Here is a 24,316-nt window from a genome sequence, read left to right on the forward strand (position 1 = left end):
TGGAAAACATCATTCTTAGGAAACTATCGCAAGGACAAAAAACCAAACACCGCATGTTCTCACTCATAGGTGGGAATTGAACAATGAGAACTCATGGACACAGGAAGGGGAATATCACACTCTGGGGACTGTTGTGGGGTGGGGCGAGGGAGAGGGACAGCATTAGGAGATATACCTAATGCTAAATGACAAGTTAATGGGTGCAGCAAAACAACATGGCACATGGATACATATATAACAAACCTGCACATTGTGCACATGTACCCTAAATCCTAAAGTATAATAATAAAAAAAAAAGAGAAAAAAAAATACTGGGGAGAAAGTTACCTTGAGAAATTGACTCAAACATCACTTGAAAGTTATAAATAACTTGGATGTGTAAATTTGACCACTCAAAGGAGCTTTTTGTCTAAGAGCTTAAAAAAGGAGAGTTTTTTCTGAAAGTAATCTTCTAATGATTGTGTTATTGACCTTCTTCTATAACATGATATTTGCTTTTACTCCTTTCATGTTTACTTGACCTCTAGGTAGATGAAAATATCTTTATTTTTCCAATCATATCAGTGTTGATTTTTCCTCCAAAAATCAGTATATGGGAACATTGGTGTATTTAACTGAAGTTTGCAAAAATAATTCTATTAATCCTTTCATTCATTTGAATACTTTTGCACTATTTTAGATTTTCTATACAGAATATATGGGACCACTATTTCCCAGAAGGAGACTATATAGACAGAACCCGTCAGCAGTTAGAGTATTTGAATACGTATCAAAGATAAAATAACCAGGTTGTGTTATTTCCACACCTAGTGGGCAATGTAAGCCTTCTGAAGACTAACCCTATAATACTAACTCTAAACAAAGAATGCTATGAAACAGAATAACTACCTGAAAATTTTGAACAGTAAACATAAACATGAACACAGTGTAAGAAAATGGAAACCTGGAGAAGCCGGTAGAATGGAGGTGAATTTCTTTGTTTCTTTCTTCCTCTCTCCTTCTCCCCCTCCCATCTTCCCCCTCTCTCTCTCCTTCCCTCCTTCCCCTCTTCCTCTCTTCCTTTCGTCTTTGCCTTTTTCCTACCTTCATTCATTCCTCCCTTCTTTTCCAGCTTTTTGCTTTTCTTGGGTAGTAGTTACAGGATGACTATATTGACAGTTAAACTTAACGATTTAAAAACACTACCAATTTTCTGGTTAGAAGAACCAGGAAGATGATTCCAAGCAACCAGGAAAATGAGTCTAAGCAACTGACTAACAGTCAGTCAGGGAAGTTTTGGAGGAGAGAGAGCCAGAGAATAGGATTCTATATAATTCCTGTAGGAACTCCTCAAGAGTCTCCCCCTAATTCCCCGCCCCCACATCCTAGTAGATGCTAAATAAGACCACTTCAAACTAGGAAAGAGTCCAGCAAAAGGAATCACTCCTAATGGCCTTCATACTATATGACAGAAAGGCCAATTTCCTATTTCCCTCCGTGGTAAGCTAAAAAATAGCTGCCCTCTCACCTCCTGTCACCCCAAAGATATTCACATCAAATCTGGGAACCTCTAACTGTAGCTTATATGGCAAAATATGTGATTAAATTAAGGATCCTGAGGGGAGGAGTTTATCTTGAATTATCATGTGAGCCCTAAATTAATCAAATGTATCCTCATAAGAGAAAAGAAGAGAGTTTCGAGAGTAACTCCCAAAAGAATAGACGATGATAGGAAGATGGAGGCAGAGCTTGCACTGATGTGGGCTCAAGCAAAGGAATGCTGCCAGCCCCAGAAACTGGAAGAAGCAGGGAATTCAATCTCTCTTGGAGCCTGCCAACACTGATGTTGGACTTCTGTTCCCCCAAACTGTGAGAGAATAAATGTATTTTTATTGTTTTAAGCCACCATGTTTGTAATAGTTTGTTCCTGCACCACAGGACAAAAATACACTGTCTCTCCAGATGGGGATATCCCCTGTGGAACTATTGCTCCAGGATGATATATAGCACAATAAACAAAAGTTATAATTAAATTTTCTCACTCAAATTTCTACTTAACGCTCTTATTAAATAAGAGTGAAATGGGAAGGAATAACATTTTAATCCCATGACTTTTCTGTAGAAGGATGTATCACTGTGAATACATTTATGACATTTTATGTTTAATAAGTTTTATTACAATGTTATCTTAGAAGATGATGAAACAATGCAAACACCATTTAAAAACATCAATGTAATTATAATATTTAGATGGCTTAGGGTATAGAAATATAAGTAAAGAAAAAATTGGTGCCCTTAATTTTAACCAGCTTATTTTTTCAATTTGTGGGTGCTTGGAGAAAACAATGGTGATACGCTTTGGCTGTGTCCCTGCCCAAATCTCATCTTGAATTGTAGTTCTGATAATTCTCACGTGTTGTGGGAGATAATTGAATCATGGGGGTGGATATCCTCATGCTGTTCTCATGATAGTGAGTGAGTTCTCATGAGATCTGATGGTTTTATAAGGGCTTGTCCCCCTTTGCTTGGCACTTGTCTGTCCTGCTACCATGTGAAGAAGGACAAATTTGCCTCCCATTCCACCATGATTGTAATTTTCCTGAAGGTTACTCAGCCATGTTGAACTCTGAGTCAATTAAAACTCTTTCTTTTGTAAATTACCCAGTCTCAGGCAGTTCTCTATAGCAGCATCAGAACAGACAAATACACACTGTAGCCATGTTTCCTCTGCTCTCACACCAACACAACAATCATTACAGAAGACTCTGTGACCAAATGTGGGAGCAGTTTCTTCCCACCACCAAGTGAGCAATCAGTTCTTCAGTGGACACCAGCTGGGCGTTCTGTAATTTTTTCTGACACTATCTATCTACCTGGAGATAGTGTTGGATCCCTCAGGTTGATAGCACAATCCACAAGACTGCCTAACCCCACATCAGGCACAATTTCGGGCCTCCAGGACTTCTGACCTAAGCTTCAAGTTGAGGTTTCCATGAGCCCCTCTTTGGGTTAATTAATTAGCTGGAATGGCTCACAGAAATCAAGAAAACACTTACATTTACAGGTTTATTACAAAGGATACCACAAAGCATACAAATGAAGAGACACATAGGGCAAGATATGGGGGAAGAGGGATGAGCTTCAATGACCTCCCTGGGAATGTCACCCTCTAGGAACCTCCACATGTTCAGCCATGTGGAAGCTCTCCAAACCCAGTACTTTTGGGTTTTTGTGGACAACCTTGTAGAAATGTAACTGGCCTCCAGGTTGTGGGGTGAGACCCTGGAAGGTCATATGACCGACTATAAGCAAGTCAGGGGAAGATTTGTATAAGGTTAAGGTCACATTTGAAAAGTAAAAGACATTTCCCCAGGTTGTTATCTGCTCCTGTATCTAAAATATTTAAATTACAGTAGAGATTTAATATGGTTTTCCTATTGTTCATGACAACTTTTTTTCTCCAGTATTTCTAAATTTGTATTCTACTGAAAATGTTATTCTTTTTTACCTAATCTTTTACTATTTCTAAAAAAGTTTTTAGATTTTCTTGGGTTTCTCAGTACACCTTGCTATTACCTGAAAATCTTCTTATTTATTTAATTATTTGTAGCTCTTTGACTATCTGTTGCTTTGACTGGCTTTTCTGGAACAATGTAACATAATGAAATTTTTGGTCCTCTAATTTTGTTGGAATGATTTTTATTGTTTCATCACTATGTAACATGTTTACTATTGCTTTGTAATAAATATTTTGTAACACTAAGAATGGATCCTAGTCTTTTAAAATACTATATTATTTAAGAGTTTTTAATGTCAGTCTTATCAGTCTTTTGCAAACTAGGTTAAAAAATGGTAGAATGTTTTGTGATACCGCTTGTTAGAAACATTTTAAAAAATTCATTGAAAACCTCTTTTGACCTAAATATTTGGTGTAGTAATTGGAAATATTTTTTATTCTTGTCTATATATGATTTCTTTAGTGTTGAGGTTTTGTGTGTGCGTGTATTTTTAATTTTATTTTTAGAAGTTTTACGTTCACAGAAATACTGAGCAAAAAATACAGAGTTCCCATATACCCCTTGTTCCCACCTTAGCCTATCCAAGTATCAACATCCTACACCAGAATGATATATTTGTTAAAATCAATGAATCTAACACAGTAACACATTATTATCATCCAGAGTCAATAGTTCACATTACAGTTCACCAACAGCGTTGTATATTCCATAGGTTTTGACTGATGTATAATCACATTTATCTAGCATTGTAGTATCATTCAGAACAGTTTTCACTGCCTTAAAAATCCTCTGTGCTCCTGCGAGAGTCTGCCCTCCCTTCCCCATGAGCAACCACTGAACGTTTTATTTTCTTTGTACTTTTTGCCTTGTCATGTAGTTAGAATCATGCAGTTTATGGATTTTTAAAATGACTTATTTCACTTAGTAATATGCATGTAAGTCTCCTCCATGCCTTTTCATTGCTTAGTAACTGATATTTTTTAGTTTCCAATAATAGTCCATTGTCTGGATGTTCTACAGTTTACTTATCCATTCACCTACTAAAGAACATCTTGGTCGGTTCCAAGTTTTGGTGATTATGAATAAAGTTACTATAAATACCATGTGCAGGCTTTTGTGTGGACATATATTTTCAACTCATTTTAGTAAATACAATGGGGTATGATTACGTGGATCATATGGTCAGAGAATGTTTGTTTAGTTTTGTAAGAAACTGTGGAAGTGTCTTGCAAAGTGGTTTTACCATTTTGCATTCCCACAGCAATTAGGTATTATTGTCAGTGTTTTGGAATTTGACCATTTTAGTAGCTGTGCAGTGGTTTTCACTGTTGTGCTAACTTGCAATTCAGTAATGACATGTGGTGTTGATCATCTTTTCATATGCTTATTTGCCATCTGTATATCTTCTTTGATTAGCTATTTGATCATTTGCCCATTTTTAATACAGTTATTTTAGCTTTGTAATTTAAATTTTTAGTTTTCTTGGCTTTAGTATTTCCTAAGCTTGCTGCATTGAATGCTTAAATAATTTATTTTGTATTATTATTTCTGTAATAAATTTGAATTTGTATTTTCCTAAATACAACTTTTAATACATCTTATAACTATTGACAAAAAGATTATTTAAATATCTTGCATTTTCACTCTTGATTTTCCTTTACATTTTTTTTTTTTTGAGACAAAATTTCTCTCAGGCACCCAGGCTGAAGTGCAGTGGCATGATCATATGGCATAATCAGAGAAGCCTTGATCTCCCAGGCTCAAGCAATCCTCCCACCTCAGCTCAGGAATAGCTGAGATTAGAGGTACATACCACCGCACATAGGTAATTGTGTCAATTCATTTTTTTCCAGATATAGGGTCTCACTATTATTTCCAGGCTAGTCTTAAACTCCTAGGCTCAAGCTACCCACCCACCTCAGTCTCCCGAAGTGCCAGTATTACAGGTGTGAGTCACCATGCCTGGCCTTGTCTTTTTGAAAAGATAGGTTTGTGTGTGTGTGTGTGTGTGTGTGTGTGTGTGTATGTGTGAAAATTTTTAAGTTGATACATAACACACATACTGAAAGGTACATTACTTTCTGGTAGTGTACTACTCTTGATTTTCAGAGCAACAAATCTGTGAATCAACAAACAAGTTAAAAATAAAATATTACCTGCAACCCAAAAGCCCAATTCATACCTTCTATTCACTACTCATCACTCCTTCTAAAGGCAAACCAAAACCCTGACTTTCATGTTATTTTAATTTCCATAGATTAATCCTGCCAAATTTGATGTTATACAATGTTAACTATATTGAATAATTAATCAGATATTGTTTGGTAGATTTGTGACTTTTATGTATAGGAGCCATTTCCTATTTTTAAAATAATTATGTATAGTATTGTATTATATAATATAAATATAACACTATCCATTTTATAGTTCTTGGGCATTTTATTTGTTTTCATTTTTGGCTATTGTGAATACTGAAGTACACATTAATGAGTATATTCCCAAGAATAAAAATGTTAGTCACAGGATATAAGAATTTTTATTAATTCTGCCAAGAATTTCCCACAGTCTTTGTGTCATTTTATATTTCCACCAGCTGTGAATATTTCTCACTGATACACTGTTTTGCCTTAGTGAAATATTTTTTATTCTCAAATTTTGAAAATATTCTTTTTATGTTTTCTTCTAGAGAACTTACATATTTTAAAATTAACATGTGTATCTATAGTCCAAATTTAACAAAAAACATGTAAGGTGTAATGACAAAGTCAGCACCCATTTGTTGTTCTTTTATATGGTGTCTTTGTCTATTTTGTGTTGCTATTATATAATGTTTGTTCATAAAGAAAGGCAGTTTATTGAGCTCAAAGTACTGCAGGCTGAGAAATCTAAGGGCATGGCCCTGGCTTCTGGTAAAAGCTCTTATGCTGCATCGCAATCATAATGTAATGGAAAGATTCAAAGAGAAAGTAGACATGTATGAAGATGCCTGCTGGCTTTACAAAAACCACCTGTGGCAGGAAATAATTTAGTTCTGTAAAAATCAGTCTATTGAGAGTGAGATCTCACTGCTGCAAGAACAACATCAAACCATTCATGAGGGTTCTGCTCCCATAACTTAAACACCTTTCACTGAGCCCCATCTCCCAACATTTGCAATGTTGGGTATATTAGTCTTTTCTCACACTGCTATAAAGAACTACCTGAAACTGGGTAATTTAGAAAGAAAAGAGGTTTACATGACTCAAAGTACTGTCCACTAAATGGGCAGCATGACAGGGAGGCCTCAGAAAACTTTTAAACCATCAGATCTCATGAGAGATCTCATTATTATGAGAACCCAATATCCAATCACCTCTGACTAGGCCCTTCCCCTGATATGTGGGGATTACAATTTGATAAGAGATTTGGGTGAGAACACAGAGCCAAACTATAATATTCTGCCTCTGGCACCTCCCAAATCTCCCATTATTCTCACCTTTTGAAACCATACATGCCTTTCCAACAGTCCCCCCAAATATTAACTCATTCCAGTATTAACTCAGAAGTCCAAGTCCAAAGTCTCACCTGACACAATGCAAGTCCCTTCTGCCTGTGAGCCTATAAAATCAAAAGCAAGTTACCTACTTCCTAGATACAATGGGGTACAGCCATTAGATAAATGCTCCCATTACAAAAGGAACAAAATACAATGGGGATACAGGCATTAGATAAAAGCTCCCATTACAAAGCAGCTGCATGGATCATGCAAGTTCAAACCCCAGTGGTGCAGTCATTAAATCTTAATGCTTTGAAATAATCTCCTTTGACTCCATCCCTCACATCCAGGGCACAATGATGCAAGTGGTGGGCTCCCACACCCTTGGGTAGCTCTGCCCCTGTGGCTCTGCAGGGTAGAGCCTTGTTCCTGGCTGCTTTCATGGGTTGGCATTCAGTGCCTGTGGCTTTTCCAGGTGTATGGTGCAATCTATCAGTGGATCTACAATTCTGGTTCTGGAAGATAGTGATCCCCTTCTCACAGATCCACTAAGCAGTTCCTCAGTGGTGACTTTGTATGGGGGCTCTGACTCCACATTTCTCCTCCATATTGCCCTAGTAGAAGTTCTCCATGAGGGCTCCGCCCCTGCAGCAGGCTTCTGCCTGGACATTTAGGCATTTCTGTACATCCTTGAAATGTAGGCAGAGGTTCCTAAACCTCAAATCTTGCCTTTTGCGTACCCACAGGCCCTACACCATGTGGAAGCTGCCAAAGCTTGGGGTTTGCACCTTCTGAAGCAATGGCTAGAGGTGTCCCTTGGTCCCTTTTAGCCACAGCTGGAGCTGGAGTGGCTGGGATGCAAGGTGCCATGTTCTGAGGCCGTATGGAGCATTGGGATCCTGGGCCTGGCCCACAAAACCATTTTTCCCTCCTAGGCTCCTAGGCCTGTGATAGGAGGGGCTTCTGCAAAGATCTCTGACATGTCTTGAAGACATTTTCCTCATTTTCTTGGGTATTAACATTCAGCTCCTCATTACTTAGGCAAATTTCTGCAGCCATCTTGAATTTCTCCCTAGATATTGTGTTGTTGCTTGTTTTGTTTTGTTTTCTACCATATGATCAGGATGCAAATTTTTCAAACTTTTATACTCTGCCTTTAAATATATGTTCCAATTTCATACCATCTCCTTTCCACATGTATGAGCGTTCTCTTTTAGACACAGACAGGTCATGCAATATATATGACTGAATGTTTTTTATCAAAAGCCAGGTTATATCTTGAATGCTTGGATGCTTAGAAATGTGTCCGGCTAGATATCCTAAATCATCTTTTTCAAGTTAAAAGTTCCACAGATATCTAGGGCAAGGGCAAAATGTTGCCAATCTCTTTGCTAAAGCATAGCAAGAATGACCTTTATTCTAGTTCCCAATATTTCCTCATCTCCATCTGAGATCACCTCAGCCTGGACTTCACTTTCCATATCACTACCAGCATTTTGATCAAAATCATTCAGCCGGTCTCTAGGAAGACCTTCCCACATCCTCCTGTCTTCTGCTGAGCACTCCAAACTGTTCCAACTTCTGCTCATTACCCAGTTCCAAAGTTGCTTCCACATTTACAAGTATTTTTATAGCAGTGCCTCAGTATTGGTACCAATTTTCTGTGTTAGTCTGTTCTCACACTGCTATAAAGAACACCTGAGATTGGGTTATATATGAATAATAGAGGTTTAATTGACTCACAGTTCTGCAGGCTTAACAGGAAGCACCACTAGGAGGCCTTAGGAGACTTACAATCATGGTGGATGGCAAAGGGGAAGCAAGCACATCCTTACCTTGGCAAGATAGGAGAGAGAGAGAGCAAGAGAGGAAGTTCCACACACTTTTAAATCATCAGATCTCATGAGAATTCACTCACTATCATGAGAACAGCATGGCAGAAATCTGCCCCATGTTCTGGTCACCTCCCAATAGGCGCCTTCCCTGACATGTGGAGATTACAATTTGACATGAGATTTGAATGGGGATACAGAGACAAACCATCTTATTGGGGGTCAAATTTCAATATGAGTTTTGGTGAGGACAAATAAATCATTTCCAAACGATAGTCTCTGGCTATCTAATTAAGTCAGAACCATTTATTTAAATGCTTATTCTTTTTACAGATGCTTTCAACCACTTTATAATCAATCAAAAGTCTACATATTTTGGGATCAATTACTGGATTCTATTGCATTGATTTCTTGCACAAATATCCCAATGATTTAATTTTGTAATGTAATAAGTATCGAGGTCATCTTACTAAGATGAGGAGGAAGGAGGATTAGTCAGGAAGAGGCCATGACACAAATTTGATAAATCTAGACCAACACAATGAGATTATCTGTACTAAAAAGGAATTTCTCTTTTGGAAGGAAAATCTAGATCCTGCTACCCCTATCATGATTAGTTACTACTGTGCTTAGTTATTGCCTGATGGCTACTCAGATATAACATGACCTTTTGTTGAGTCCAACAGTGGATTCTGAAATTATAATGACTAGGGGCTGTAAGTCAACTTCTGCAACCTAGAGAGGAAGTTCTTTCTTGGAAGGAGTAATAAGCATCTCACTTCTAGGGCTGCTGAATGTATTAATATTTTCTGCCTCCAGAGAAAATGTATGTTTGCCTCTATCAGGTGACTATGTCAGATCACCTTAACCTAATCAGCAGCTGGGAAGATGTCAAGCTGTGCTTCACTAATAGTAAGAAGCCATTCATTACAATACAGTACTTTAAGCACTGAAAGAAAAATATAATATTAAAGCAAATATTAGGTTTAGAGAGGCAGTGATGTTGAAAAATAACAATGTTTATTGGCAAAAGAGTTACCCATTGTTACTAACGAAGCAGTGCAAAATCATGACCAGATACTTTCTACTGCATATACCATAGACTATTTGAACCTTCTCAATCATCCAAGCTTCCTTACTTAATAGTCTTTAGACTATAAAATTCTTCATAGTCTTCCTATATGTCCTCCAGCTCTACTTATCAATTAGCTACCTTAAATGTTCACTTGTTGAAAGGACTTGCTGGACTCAGTTTACAATCTTGGAATAGATTTATTATGGGTTAAGAATACTATACACCAATAGAAAGAAAGGATTTATATTTAAAGGGAATCTTAAGTGTACACTAAAATCAATTCCTGTCATGAACATAAATAGAAAAAATATTTATAGCATATCCAGTTAAATTCAGCAATATATGAAGATGATAGTCCATCATGACCTGCTAGAATTTTTCCCAGTAGTGCAGGATTGGTTTAACCTTCAAAAGTAATCAATACCATTCACATTAAGAGTATAAAGGAGAAAAATTATGAACCCAATAGCATACGGCGGTATTTGTCAAAATATATTGTGTACTCATGACAAAAATCCTCAGTACAGTAAAAAGAAAAGAAAACTTTTTCAATAGATACAAAATACCTGTATAAACCTACTGCTAACATCAGATACACAGCTCATGTTTTGAACACTCTACCTTTCCTTCAATTAGAAACAAAGCAAGTATGTCTACAATCAGTCACTAATATTAGATTCAGATTGTACAGGAGGCCCTAACAAATTCAACCAGGAAAGGAAAAAAGTAAAAAGGCATAACAATTTAAAAAGAAAGGGAGAAATGTCTGTCTCACAGCCATACTAGAACTAATATATTTATTATTATCTACTAAAAGTAATATGTTTAGCAATGGTACATGCTACAAAAACTTTAGCTGTTTTTAGTAATACCATTTTGAAATATTTCATGACTTTATGTAACTTTGAAAAAACACAATGTATACTAAATTAATAAATAATAATCATTTGTTAGGCTGATAAAAACCTCAATTTTCATTAAATATATGCTCTTTGTTGTATTTAAAAAACAATAATATTTAAACCAATATTCCTATGAAAATGTCCAGTATGTCAGATGTTAGATTCTTGGGATAGTTTGAGAAAATATTATTAAAAACCACTCATAAAATTGTAGGAAGAAATGTGAAAAACATACAAATGTGTGAAACAATTAATTAATATAAAGTGTATTTATGGGGCCCTTGATATACTATCCAAGTTCCTTCAAATACAGAAAAAGAAACATAAAAGTTGATAACATTTGACCAAACTTAATAAATAGGTGAAAAAATTAGAATCATCACAAAAATGAAGACAAGATTAGAGAGAGAATAAGAGTAAATTGATTTTGTTTGCAATTGGCAAAATAGTAAAGAGAATAGAAAATGGAAATTTAAAAAGTGAGCCAAAGAAAATGAATAAAAGATAAAATAGACCATAGACAAAATTATAAAGTCTATAATTTGGGATAGAGGTGGAGAAGATCCTATGGCATTGCTCAGTTACCCCAGGACAATAGATGTTAGAATAATAATTAGCTCTATTTGTTAAAACAGACAAATGTCGACACCTCAAGCATTATACAATGTGTTTATTTTTTCCTAATAAAAGTTACTTGCCTTTATTTGGAGTTATACCCTCTATATCATCCGATCATCAAAATTACCATTGTAGGAGAAAAGAGAAATAGCTGAGGCACCTGAGTTTCTAAGTGCTTTTGCCTAGAAATGAGACATTTCATGATTTTTCTTGATTTCTTAGCTACAATCAGTCACATGCTATCTATCGAATTTCATCTGAAACTAAGAAATATAAGAGAGTTCAAAAATATTAGAGCAACTTCTTTTATTTCAAAAATATTTTCATTAACTTTATGCTTGATAAGGTTTTGCTCTCTGTCCCCACCCAAATCTCACCTCGAATCATAATAATCCCCATGTATCAAGGTCAGGAACAGGTGGAGGTAATTGAATCATGAAGGTGATTTACCCATGCTGTTCTTTTGATAATGAGTGATTTTCACAAGATCTGATGATTTTATAAGTGTCTAGCATTTCCTCTACTTGCACACATTCTTTCTCCTGCTGCCCTGTGAAGAAGAGCCTTCCGCCATGATTTTAAGTTTCCTGAGGCTTCCTCAGTCCTGTGGAACTGTGAGTCAATTAAACCTCTGTTCTTTATAAATCACCTAGTCTCAGGTATTTCTTTATGGCAGCATGAGATTGGGCTAACACAATGCTTGAATTTTTTAATTCTATTATTATATATAGGCTTTTTCAATCATGCACTTGTCTGCATATGTAGTTCTTGGTTCTTCAGATTCCCATAAGGATTCTGTGGAAGTTACTTCTAGTATAGACTAGCTCTCTGGCATTTTCTGAAGCAATGTTAATTTTCTCTTATAGATTCTGGCATTGTCTGAAGCAATGTTAATTTTCTCTCATAGAATTTTCAAGAATATTAAAAGAGAGCAACATTTTTGAGCACGTAAGAACTTCACTAGAGGAGAGACATTAGTCAGGCAAGATATGACTAAAAATATTAGCTAAAATGGGAGGCAATAAATATTTAACACTTTTAAATGTAGGAAATAAAGGAATAAAAAAAGTCAGTATTCAATGTTATATATCCTGAAAATGTAGAAATGCTGTATTTAAGTAAAATTAGGAGAGATGCAAACAAGAAGTGTTTCAAGGCCCGTGTGATGGCTCATGCCTGTAATTCCAGCACTTTGAGATGCCAAAGCAGGTGAATCACCTGAGGTCAGGAGTTCAAGGTGAGCCTGGCCAACATAGCAAAACCCCATCCATACAAAAATACAAAAATTAACCAGGCATGACGGCCGGTGCCTGTAATCCCAGCTACTCGGGAGGCTGAGGCAGGAGAATCCCTTGAACCCAGGAGGCAGAGGTTGCAGTGAGCCAAGTTCGCTGCATTGTACTCCAGCCTGGATGACAGAGCCAGACTCTGCCCCCAACCCCCCCCACCAAAAGTGTTTCAAATTAGGAAGAAGCAACTCACTAAACAATAAATAATTTGTATGTATTTGAACTTTTTCCTTTCATCAGACACCAGAATAAATTCTCAAAGGATCAAATAAATTCCAAAAAAAATCAAATATTTAAATATGTTAAATAAAATAATGGAAACGTTAGTGACCACTGATCAATTGTTTTACATGTTTTGGATACAAAAGGTATTTTTCACTGTGACTCACTCTCTGCCTTTCTATTTCCTGAACTTGTATCATCTGCTGTTTCCTTGTCCAGGCTCCTCTCCCACTGAATTATACTTCCTCAAAATGAGAAATTGAGCCTATCCGATTAGACATCACCTGGTCCAGCTACTGGTAAATGTTTTATGTTCAATTTGGCTTTATAGTACAGGTATGTTGTACATGTGTTTGCTTGCATATTCCTAATATACATAAATGCACTGTTTATAATATAGATCTTGTATATTATATCATGTATATCATATATTACATATATAAGAAAAGATATGTTTAAAAAGTAACATTTTTCTGTGAAATACAGAACCACATAGTTGGTGGATAAGATGTGGGAGATCCTTCATTCTGCATCATTTGATATTGTTTTCTATTGGGAAACATGACAATAAACATTAAAAGTTGAAGAAAATGAAAGCACATGCCTCTAAATGCTTGTTAGTCTACATTGTGAAGTGCAAGAATTCAAGTATTTGTTGAATTAAATATTATGTTTTTGCCAAACTTTAAGTAGAAAAAAATTATCTGATCTTCTGAAACTATTTTAAACACTGAGTATCCTGCTTATTTTAGCATGCTGTAACCTAATCAGGTAAGATTGTATTATTTTTGCAATTTTGTAATAATTAAGATATATAATTTCTTTTTATTTCAACATTTTATTTACTTTTCTGCATATTTTTAAATGGCGATCACGATTTTCTAATTTAAATAAATTTGTCATTATTTTTGAACTATGTTTTGCAACTATTTCCCTAATATGTCATTTAATATTACTTTCAGTAATGTTAGATGTTTTGTTGTTTTCAGGTGCAGGATATTTTATTTTATGAGATTAAATGCATGAGTATGGCAACAACTCATTTCTTTGCTACAATGCTGAGAATGCTTTCTGTATCTAGACATAAAATGCTTATGTGTTAACATATATGAGATATTTGGCTTAGTTTAGCTCTTTATAATGTCATGTATTACATATAATTTTTTAAAATTACCTTGAAATTATTTAATAACATATTCATATAAATATAGTTATTTCTCATTAAAACCCAATTTTCTTAGTACTATTTTTGAAAATATTTATCCCCTAATTTGCAAATCCAAATTTAATATAGTCAAATATATATATATTTCTTCTCTATTTATTCTCTACACCATCATTAGACTATTATTTGTTATTGTTGTCAACATTTGTTTTTTCCTATTGAAATGATACATCTTATTTTGTTATCATGAAAAATATACTACATATGAGAAATTAAATCAAGTGTCCTTGTGTTTCTTTTATCATTACTCAGGACCTCACTTCTTTCTTTACATACTTCTCAATGATACCTTTCAACCATATAAAATACATTTATATTATCGTTCTATATATACTACTCATCTATTTTGTTCACATATCTTTTCATTCTAAATCTTTATAATTTGAGTTGCTATTCACAGGTTTGTTTTCTTTCAAAACTGATTTTATTATGTCAATCTCATACTTGGTATTATTTATTTTTGCATAACTTTTCGTGTTTTCTTATGTTATTATTTTATTCACAGCTTCAATCTTCTTTTTTGTCTCTGGCCTACTTAATTTATGTGATAATGATATGGTGACACATTTGGAGGTTCTAACTATATTATTTTCAAATAAGATAGGTTCCAAATAAAAGGTGTAGAATGTTTCAGTTTACTTTAACTTTTGATTTTATTTCTCACATCTCTTTCATTGAAATGAACAAACATTGATCAACCCAGTCTAGTAGAGTTTACATGCAATATGGTCTCAATTGCCTCCCAGCTTCTTTCTGTTTTTGTTCTCTTTGGTGAGCTGTAGTTAAGTTGCAAATGTGTGTGTGTAAGTAATAGAGCTCTCTATTACTGATTTTCCAAATATTCCTTCTTTATTTTGACATCCATATTTAGCAATCATATTTTTGATTGCTAGGCCTCAAGGCCTGTGACAGGAGGGCTAGCCGTGGAGACCTCTCACATGCCCTGAAGACTTTTTCCCCATCATCTTGGGGATTAACATTTGGGCCCTCATTACTTATGCAAATTTCTGCAGCTGGCTTGAATTTCTCCTCAGAAAATGGGATTTTCTTTTCTATCACACTGTCAGGCTGCAAATTTTCTGCACTTTTATGCTCTGTTTCCGTTTTAAAAGTGAATGCTTTTAATAGCACCCAAGGCACCTCTTGAGTGCTTTACTGCTTAGAAATTTCTTCTGCCAAATACCCTAAATCATCTCTCTCAAGTTCAAAGTTCCACAAATCTCTAGAGCTGGGGTAAAATGCTGCCAGTCTCTTTGTTAACATAACAAGAGTCACCTTTTCTCCAGTTCCCTAAAAGTTTCTCATCTCCCTCTGAGACCACCTCAGCCTGGACTTTATTGTCCATATCATTATTAGCATTTTGGACAAAGCCATTCAACAAGTGTCTTTGGATTTCCAAACTTTCCTACAAAGTTTCGAACTCTGAGACCTCCAAACTGTTCCAAAGTCACTTCCACATTTTCAGGTATCTTTTCAGCAGCACCCTAATCTACTGGTACCAATTTACTGTGTTAGGCTGTTTCCATGCTGCTGATGCTGATAAATACAGGGAAATTTACAAAAGAAAGAGATTTATTGGACTTATAATTCCATGTGGCTGGAAGCCCTCACAATCCATGGCAGGAGGTAAAAGGCACATCTTACATGGCAGCAGACAAGAGACAAGAGCTTGTGCAGGGAAGTTCCCATTTTTATATAACCATCAGATCTCCTGAGACTTATTCACTATCATGAGAACAGCAAGAGAAAGACCTGATCCAATGATTCAGTTATCTCCCACCAGGTCTCTCCCACAGCTTGTGGGAATTCAAGATGAGATTTGGGTGGGGACACAGCCAAACCATATCAGTACCCATTAATCAAAATCTCTTGATTTTCCCATCCTCTCTACTTTCTCAGGCTCTGCTAAACACAAGTCTACTGTTTATCTCCATGAGATCAACTTTTTTAGCTCCCACATATGAGTGAGAACTTGAGATATTTGTCTCTCTGTTCCAGTTTTATGTAATTCAACATAATGATTTCCAGAGCTATGCATGTGGCTGCAAATTAGAGTCTCGTTGTGCTTTTTGGGTGAATAATATTCCACTGCATAATATATACACCACATTTTTGTATCTATCCATTGATGGACACTTTGGTTGATTGTACATCTTGGCTATTGTGCACAGCACTGCTTTTTTTTTTGAAATGGAGTCTTGCCCTGTCACCCAGGCTGGAGTACAGTGGCCCAATCTTGGCTCATTGCAAGCTCCGCCTCCCAGGTTCATGCCATTCTCTTGCGTCAGCCTCCGGAGCAGCTGGGACTACAGGCATCTGCCACCATGCCCGGCTAATTTTTTGTATTTTTAGTAGAGATGGGGTTTCACTGTGTTAGCCAGGATGGTCTTGATCTCCTGACCTCGTGATCCACCCACCTCAGCCCCTCAAAGTGCTAGGATTACAGGCGTGAGCCACAACACCCAGCCAGCACTGCTTTATAAACATGAAAGTGCATCTATCTCTACAAATGCTGATTTCCTTTCTTGGTACATACCCATCAGTGGTATTGCTGGATTATATGGTAACCATATTTTTAGTGTTTTGATAAACTTCTATACTGTATTTCAGAGTGGCTATACTAATTTACATTTTCATCAGCAATGTATGAGTGTTCCCCTTTCTCCACATCCTTGCCAGCATCTGTTGTGGTTTTGATGTGCATTTCCCTAATGATTAGTGATGTGGCTTATTATTTTCAGATATCCAATGGCCATTTGTATGTTTTCTTCTCAGAAATGGCTATTCAAATCTTTGGCTATTTTTTAATATTTTTTGTCAAGTTGAACTCCTGATCTATTCTGGTCATGATTTTTTTTGTCAAACAGTCTGCAAAAATTTTGTGCAATTCTGTAGATTGTCTTCTCACTCTATTGATTATTTCCTTTGCTGTGCAGAAACTTTTTAGATTAAAGTAATACCATTTGTCTACTTTTATCTAGTTCCCTGTGCTTCTGAGGTCTTACCCCAAAAAATCTTTGCCCAGAGAAATGCCCTAACGTGTTCCCCTGATGTTTTATTCTAGTAGTTTCGTAGTTGCAGGATACAAAATTTGAATAGACAATTCAGTAGTATTTCAATATGCTAACAGTGAACAATCTGAAAAAGAAATCAAGAAAGCAATCTAATTTTCAATAACTACACAAAATGAAATTAAATACCTAGAAATAATTTTAACCAAGTAAGTACAAAATCTCTACCATATAAACTATTAATATAAAACCTGATAAAAAATTGCATAGGATGCACAAGAAAATGGAAAGGTATTCCATGCTCATGGATTAGAAAACTTAATATTGTTAAAATATCCAATTACCCAAAGTGATCTGCAGATTCAATGCAATCTCTATAGAAATATCACTGACATTCTTCACAGAAATAGAAAAAGCGTCCTAAAATTCATACAGAAGCCACAAACCTTTAGTAACCAAAGAAATCCTGAGCAAAAAGTACAAAGCTGGAAGCATTATACTACCTGACTTCAAATTATACTGTAAAAATATAGTAATCAAAACAGCTTGCCACTGGCATAAAAACAGACATATAAACTAATGGAACAGAATATAGAACCCAAAAATTAAATCTACACATTTACTGTCAATTCATTTTTTGACAAAGGCACCAAGAGCACACACTCAAGAAAAGACAGTCACTTCAATAAGTAGTGCTTGGAATGCAGGATATCCATATGCAGAAGAATGCAACCAGACCCCTCCCTCTCACCATATACAAAAATCAACTCAAAATGGATTAAAGACTTAAATGTAAGACATAAAACTTTTAATATTTGACATATTTACTAAATGGCCTACATTTTGTGAAGCTTCAGTCATACAAAATTTTCTGACTCTTTTAAAAAAATTACTTAGAGCTCTGTTGAGACAGATGAAATAACGTTCCTTAAGCTTAATTACTTTCGAGGTAATTATCTCTGTGTCACTCAGTATTTCCACAGTTAGGGAAATCTCTGAGGTATGATATTCTAGAAGTTATTTGCATATTTTTATGACATTAGATAATTTTCTTCACTTGTTCTAGTTTAATATTTTTCTCATCAACAATTACTGTTTTTACCTCTGAATTATCTACAGGGAGAATCTATTTGTATGTGTTTTAGATTTTTTTCCCCTTTCTCCAACTTTCTTAACATTATCTCTTGTTCCTTTAGCCGTGATCTCTACTGTGTAAAACCTAACTGTAATTATGCATAAATCACCTCTATCTTGACGCAATTTATACATTTTATAAATTTATTTCACTTTTACCTAGCTTTCTTATCACCGCACATTTATAGTTTATAAAAGACTTTGCTTGCTATATAGTTTATGCATCTGATGTTGATCTTTTGTATAATAACCTTTCCAGATGTTTCTTCAGTCAGTGCTTACTCACATCCTATGAAGGGATACTCACTTCTTTCTGAGACAACCTATCCCATGTCTGCAAATTTTATTGCAAGATACACATTTAACCCAAAAGCATTATGAATCTTTGGGCAAAACATTCCCTTCCACTTTCACCATGATTTACATAGGCACTCTATGATCAGAATATAATCAGGTTCTTTATTCAAGGCTGGCTAGATCATTTTCAGATCAATTCACTTTCCATAAAGTTTTCCTTAGCATACTATTTTGTAAAATTAGGGCCTAATTCTACCTCTTTCTGAAAGTCCTTACTCATCAAATCATTCCTAATTAAATTTCATCTGTCATTTCTCCTCCATTTTTGAACCATGTCTGTAAGCAGTTCTATATCCACATAGAATAATAATAATGATAATAGCTTTCCATGTATATAGTTTTGCCCACAGTCTCAGCACGTATGTAAGTAAATAGATTTATAAGTATATAATCTAAGTAGACATTCACACTATAAAAGAGTTAATCTTACTGTTCCCAGCTTACAAATAAGAAAAATGAACTCAGAGTGATTACACAATTTCCAAATTTCTAGTAAGTAGTAGAACTATGACTAAAAATCAGGCATGTCTGTCTTTAAAGTCCTTTCCTTAACCATTAGGCAATGCTATTTCTTACATGCAAAATCTCTTTCATACTTTAAAAAATAAAACTACTACAAACAGATATTAACATTCTTTCATCTCTAATGCGAGGCTCCTAATTTGTGGGTTCCAGTGCAAGAAGAAAATCTGAGACCTCTTGTTCAAATGGTAACATGTAACAAATAGTAATAGCAGCAAATATTCCAAAAATGTGCTGTTAAAGGTACTAAAATACAGAGCATTTTTCATCATTCTTTGAGCTCTTTTTTTAGTTGCCCATGGTGCATTTTATTTGCTTTTTGATACTATTCTAAGTAAAAAAAAATTAGGTTATCCATCATTATAAATGATGTAGATTTAGTGTTCATTTTTTATTATACAATGCCAGTTTTAATACACGTATAAAAGCATTTAGCTCATATATGGAATCCCCAAACTTATACATTTTTTATAGCTCAGCATACATGTACATGTATTTTATTCTTACTAGAACAGCAGACTGGACAAAACTAGCATGACTTTTCATTTCACTTTTTGATACTTGTTGGCATATTTTGCCAAAATTATATTTGGCTTACTGATGAATAAGATAGAACTGAAATAAAATGTAACTCTGTGTTGCCCTGTCTTTATCTTTCACTCTATGTCATAATTTTCAGTGTAGTAGTTAGTTATAGAAGGAAGTAACATGAGTGAAAAAGAATATGTTTATTTGTTTGTGTTTATCAGAATACCTTTGCCTTCTTTCTGTGTTCAAAGCAAGATCTGGTTTGAATAGAAAGCATGACTATTGGGGCTGAGTCTTCACTTGGTCAGTTGTAGACATAACACACTTTGTTTTTGCTTTCAGTCTTGCTGAATTCCCACACATCATGGTTATACCACAATTGTGTGTTTATTCTTGTAGGGTATTGGAAACAGTACACATGAATATGGTGTCAAGGAATTGCAAACATATTGTACGTATCTCCTCTGTTCAGCTTCTTGCTCCATTTTCTCATCAAATTTCACTTTAAACTACAAATTTAAAGACAAAATTGTCAGTAATTTCAAGATGATGACAGCAGAGAATTAAACTGACTCACTCACATTCACATTCTCACAAATTTAGCCCAGATCCTCTCTTTCTTATTTCTTACATATTGTACCTATAATTATTTTTACAAATTTTATATATACCTTTCTAATGCATAGAATACAGCACTATTTATATACTAAATTATTAATACTGCTTATATTTTGAGTTGATAGAAATGTCAGGATCTATCTATATACAGTGTTGCACTATATATATATATATATATATATAAAATAGATCATTTGCTTGTCAGAATTGATAAGCATGGCATAAGAACAGAATTCCAAAATGATTTGTCATATAGCCTCAAAATCAGATTGTAAACAATAGCAACACAAGAAGTATTATCTCAAGGTTTCAAAACAATCTTGACATTTAAATAAGGTCATATATAGTTGACAGATGCCTACACATCCATTAAGATCCAGCTTAACTATAACCTCAAGGAGATTTATGCTGCTTAGTCTACCATACAAATACTATTTTCTGCCACCATAGTAACCTGAGAACACTCAAGCATACTATTTCTGGCAAACATTTAAATTAATTATTCACTTATCTCTTTCTAAACTAGGTTGTGCATTCAGTGAGGCAAATTTTGCTTCTTATTTATAGTTTAATCTGTAGCAGTGAATATGCTGGCGATTCCTCATATGTGGTCAGTACAATTCAACATCCAATTAGTTTGCCATAATTCAACCCTAATTTTTCAATTTCCTCTTAACGACCATGATATATATTTTCATCTTCAAAAGTGAGTGGTTAGGTTTCAATAAGTGTTAACTAAGAATTTTTCAGAAAAACAGAAGACAAAAGTATTCTGAATATTTTTGCTATGTTGGAAATAGGCAGAGTTAGACATCTGTACCTCCTCAGGCCAATGTAAGGAAACATCTGCGAAGTACACATTAAACAAAACATACCATGTATTCAGCCAGAGTGAGATGGTGCAGAGCCAGAAGGGAAAACTGAATAAATTTAAAAAGAGAATTGCAGGGATAGAATTGTGATGTATTGCTCTATCTCCCCTCTTGATGTTATGTTGCTATGGTTTGACTGGCTGAATTAAATCCAACTGTATTGGTTAACAGATAAAGAACAAATTGGACTATCTAACAGAATTGCAAGGTTTGCCAATTTTCATCTTAACCAGTTAAATAAATAAATACATCTTTTAATGGAAGAATCTATAAATCTATAAAATCTACTAAGCAAAAACAGCACCAGTTCAGAAAGAACTATAGAATAATAATTTTTTTAATCTGTATTCAAAAACCTGGCCATCTGCTGTGACAAGCAGGATTAGATCAGCAATAGCAATTCTGAGTCAGAAGAAGAAATGATGTAAATGGTAATTGAAATTAGATCTAAAATTACTTTTGAATCTTTACCTTTCACATAACTATTCCAAACAAACCCCTCCCCTATCTCAATCACCATAACCTTCTCTGTTCTACTTTTAACACACATTTATTTGGACTACTTTTAAATGTATATAACTATTATAATGATAGTATAAATTCCAATATACCTTTCACCCAGTTTCCCCTAATTTTAACAAAGCCATGACACATTTGTAAAAATAAGAGATTAACATCGGTACATCTCTTTTATCTAAATTACAGACTTTATTTGTATTTCATTAGTTTCCACTAATGTCATTTTTCTATTCTGGGGTCCAATCTGGGATATCACATAAGATTTAATCTTCTTCTTGGTCTCTACTAATTTGTGATATTTTTCAAGATTTTTTTTTTTTGTGATCTTAAGAGTTTTTTAAAGTCGTGGTCAAATATTCAGTGTGGATTTGTCAGATGTTTTTTCAGCATCAGACTGGAGTTCCAGATTTTTGGAAAAAAAAATAATTCTGTGATAATTATGCTTCTCATTTGATCATATCTGAAGGTACATTATATCAGTTTGGCTTATCACTATAGCATAAAACTTGATCACTTGGTTAAAACCTTCCAAGTTTCTCGTGTAAAGTTTCTATTTTTACTGTTCCAAACTATGTTCTACTAAGTCACTAAATCCAGACCACACTCAAGGGGAAAGGAATTAAGCTCCATCTCCTGGAGTACAAATTTCTTTAAAAATTATAAATTTCTATCCTCTTAATTTATTCATTCCTTAAATAATTTATTTATATAAGTATGAACATATGTTTCCACTTCAGGCTATAATCTATTATTCCCTTTTGTTTTGTTTCTTTTTTTGCTTTTTCTTTCAGCTTGGCCACTGGAGCTTCCTTCAGGTTGGCTCCTATTTCCCTTTCCCATACCCCAAACTTTCTTTGACACTATGAGTTGTCACAGGATCGTGTTGGATTTATCTTGCTCAAGTCCTGGAGTCAGCCATATTTTAAAGAGCTTTCATTCCCTTATTGAAGAAGGGTATTAGAAACCCAAATCGGTGTTCCCGGTGCATTGATGCTGCTGGACTATTGCTGCTTCTAGGCCCTGTAACGAACAGGGCTAAAAATGTATATATAAATAATAACTCATGCATAAACATGTATCTATAGTTATATATGTATCTGTGTATATTAAAATAAACATTAGTTCACACTGATATCTCAGGTTCTAATCCAGCACACTAAGACGTTCATTGTTGTTTTACCCTTTTATTTATAGCTTCTTTATCTGAGAGTGAGAAACCAGCCTCCCATTAACTATAATTTATTTATTTTGTTAAACCCTACTATACTTGCGACGTATTTTCAACGTGATAAGCCATACCCTTAGGAGAAATAAACTTACTAAAGTAGTATTTACATACGGTTATTTTTCTCTATATTCTTACAGTTTCCTCTCAAAACATCATCCTACGAAGTTACTTAAGTCAGTTCTTATTTTTCCTACCACCTACAGTGAGGTTGCATCATACATTTGTAATAAAATTATATCATTTTCTTCAGTCTACAGTCTATCCTTGAACTCCCAAATCCAGTTGATTGTGATTTTCATGTACATATATTGAATTTCATTCTTTGTGATGTACATTTTATAGGAGTTTGACAAATGCATACCATCAGTTATCCACAACTCTAGTAACATAGAGAACAGTTACATCGCTCTGAAATTTTCTCTGCACGGCTTATTTTAGTCACGACTTCTCTCCTCCCTTAATCACTGGCAATCACTGATTTTTTTCTGTGCATATAGGTTCCTGTTCTTCTTGGACCTGGCTTCTTTCACTCAACAAAATCTTATTAAGATTTATTCATATGGTAGCACAAATCAACTAGTTGTTCTTGTTTATTGTTTAGAAGTGTTCCACTGCATGATTGTATCACAGTTTGTTTATTCACTCAACTGTTAAAGAACATCTTAGTTTTTACCAACTTGTGGCTTTAAGAATAAAGGTCCTATAAGCTATAAACATTCACATACATATTTTTATGTGAACATGCTTTTTCAACTTGCTTGGAGAAACACCAAATATAGGGATTGCTACATTGAACACTATGTGTCTATATAGTTCAACTCAATAAGAAACTTTTACACTGTCTCTAACGTAATTGTACCATCATGCATTCTCATCACAATGAATGAGAGTCCATGTTACTCTATATCCTGACGAGCATTTGGTGTTGTCAACAATGTAGACATTCGAATAGTTGTGTAGTGATATCTCATTTTGGTTTTAATTTCAATTTTTCTAATGACAAATAGTGCTGGGCATTTTTATATGCTTCTCTGATATCTATATATTTTGTTGAAGTGCCTATTCTTTTGCACACTTTGTTTTCTTCGTATTGAGTTTTACTCCATTTTACTTTTAACTATAATACTCTAGAAAGTATTTTTTAAGTATCAGAATAGATTGAGATGAAAGAGTGGCAAGAGGCTCTAGTTGATCTCCTTTGTCTATCGACTTAATCATGGTTTAATCAATGCAGTATTTTGGCATTCAAACAAATGTTCCCTTGCCTTTGCCTACCTTTCTGCCATGTATCACTTCCTGCAAATCCTAAGTATTAATTTCCTCTCTCCCTTGAAACTCCACCACCTTCATGAAACCCAAATTTATCAACTGAAAAGATAGAAAATTAAGCTA

The sequence above is a fragment of the Hylobates moloch genome, unplaced genomic scaffold (genome assembly GCF_009828535.3).
Source record: "Hylobates moloch isolate HMO894 unplaced genomic scaffold, HMol_V3 SCAFFOLD_6, whole genome shotgun sequence".
NCBI lineage: Eukaryota > Metazoa > Chordata > Mammalia > Primates > Hylobatidae > Hylobates > Hylobates moloch.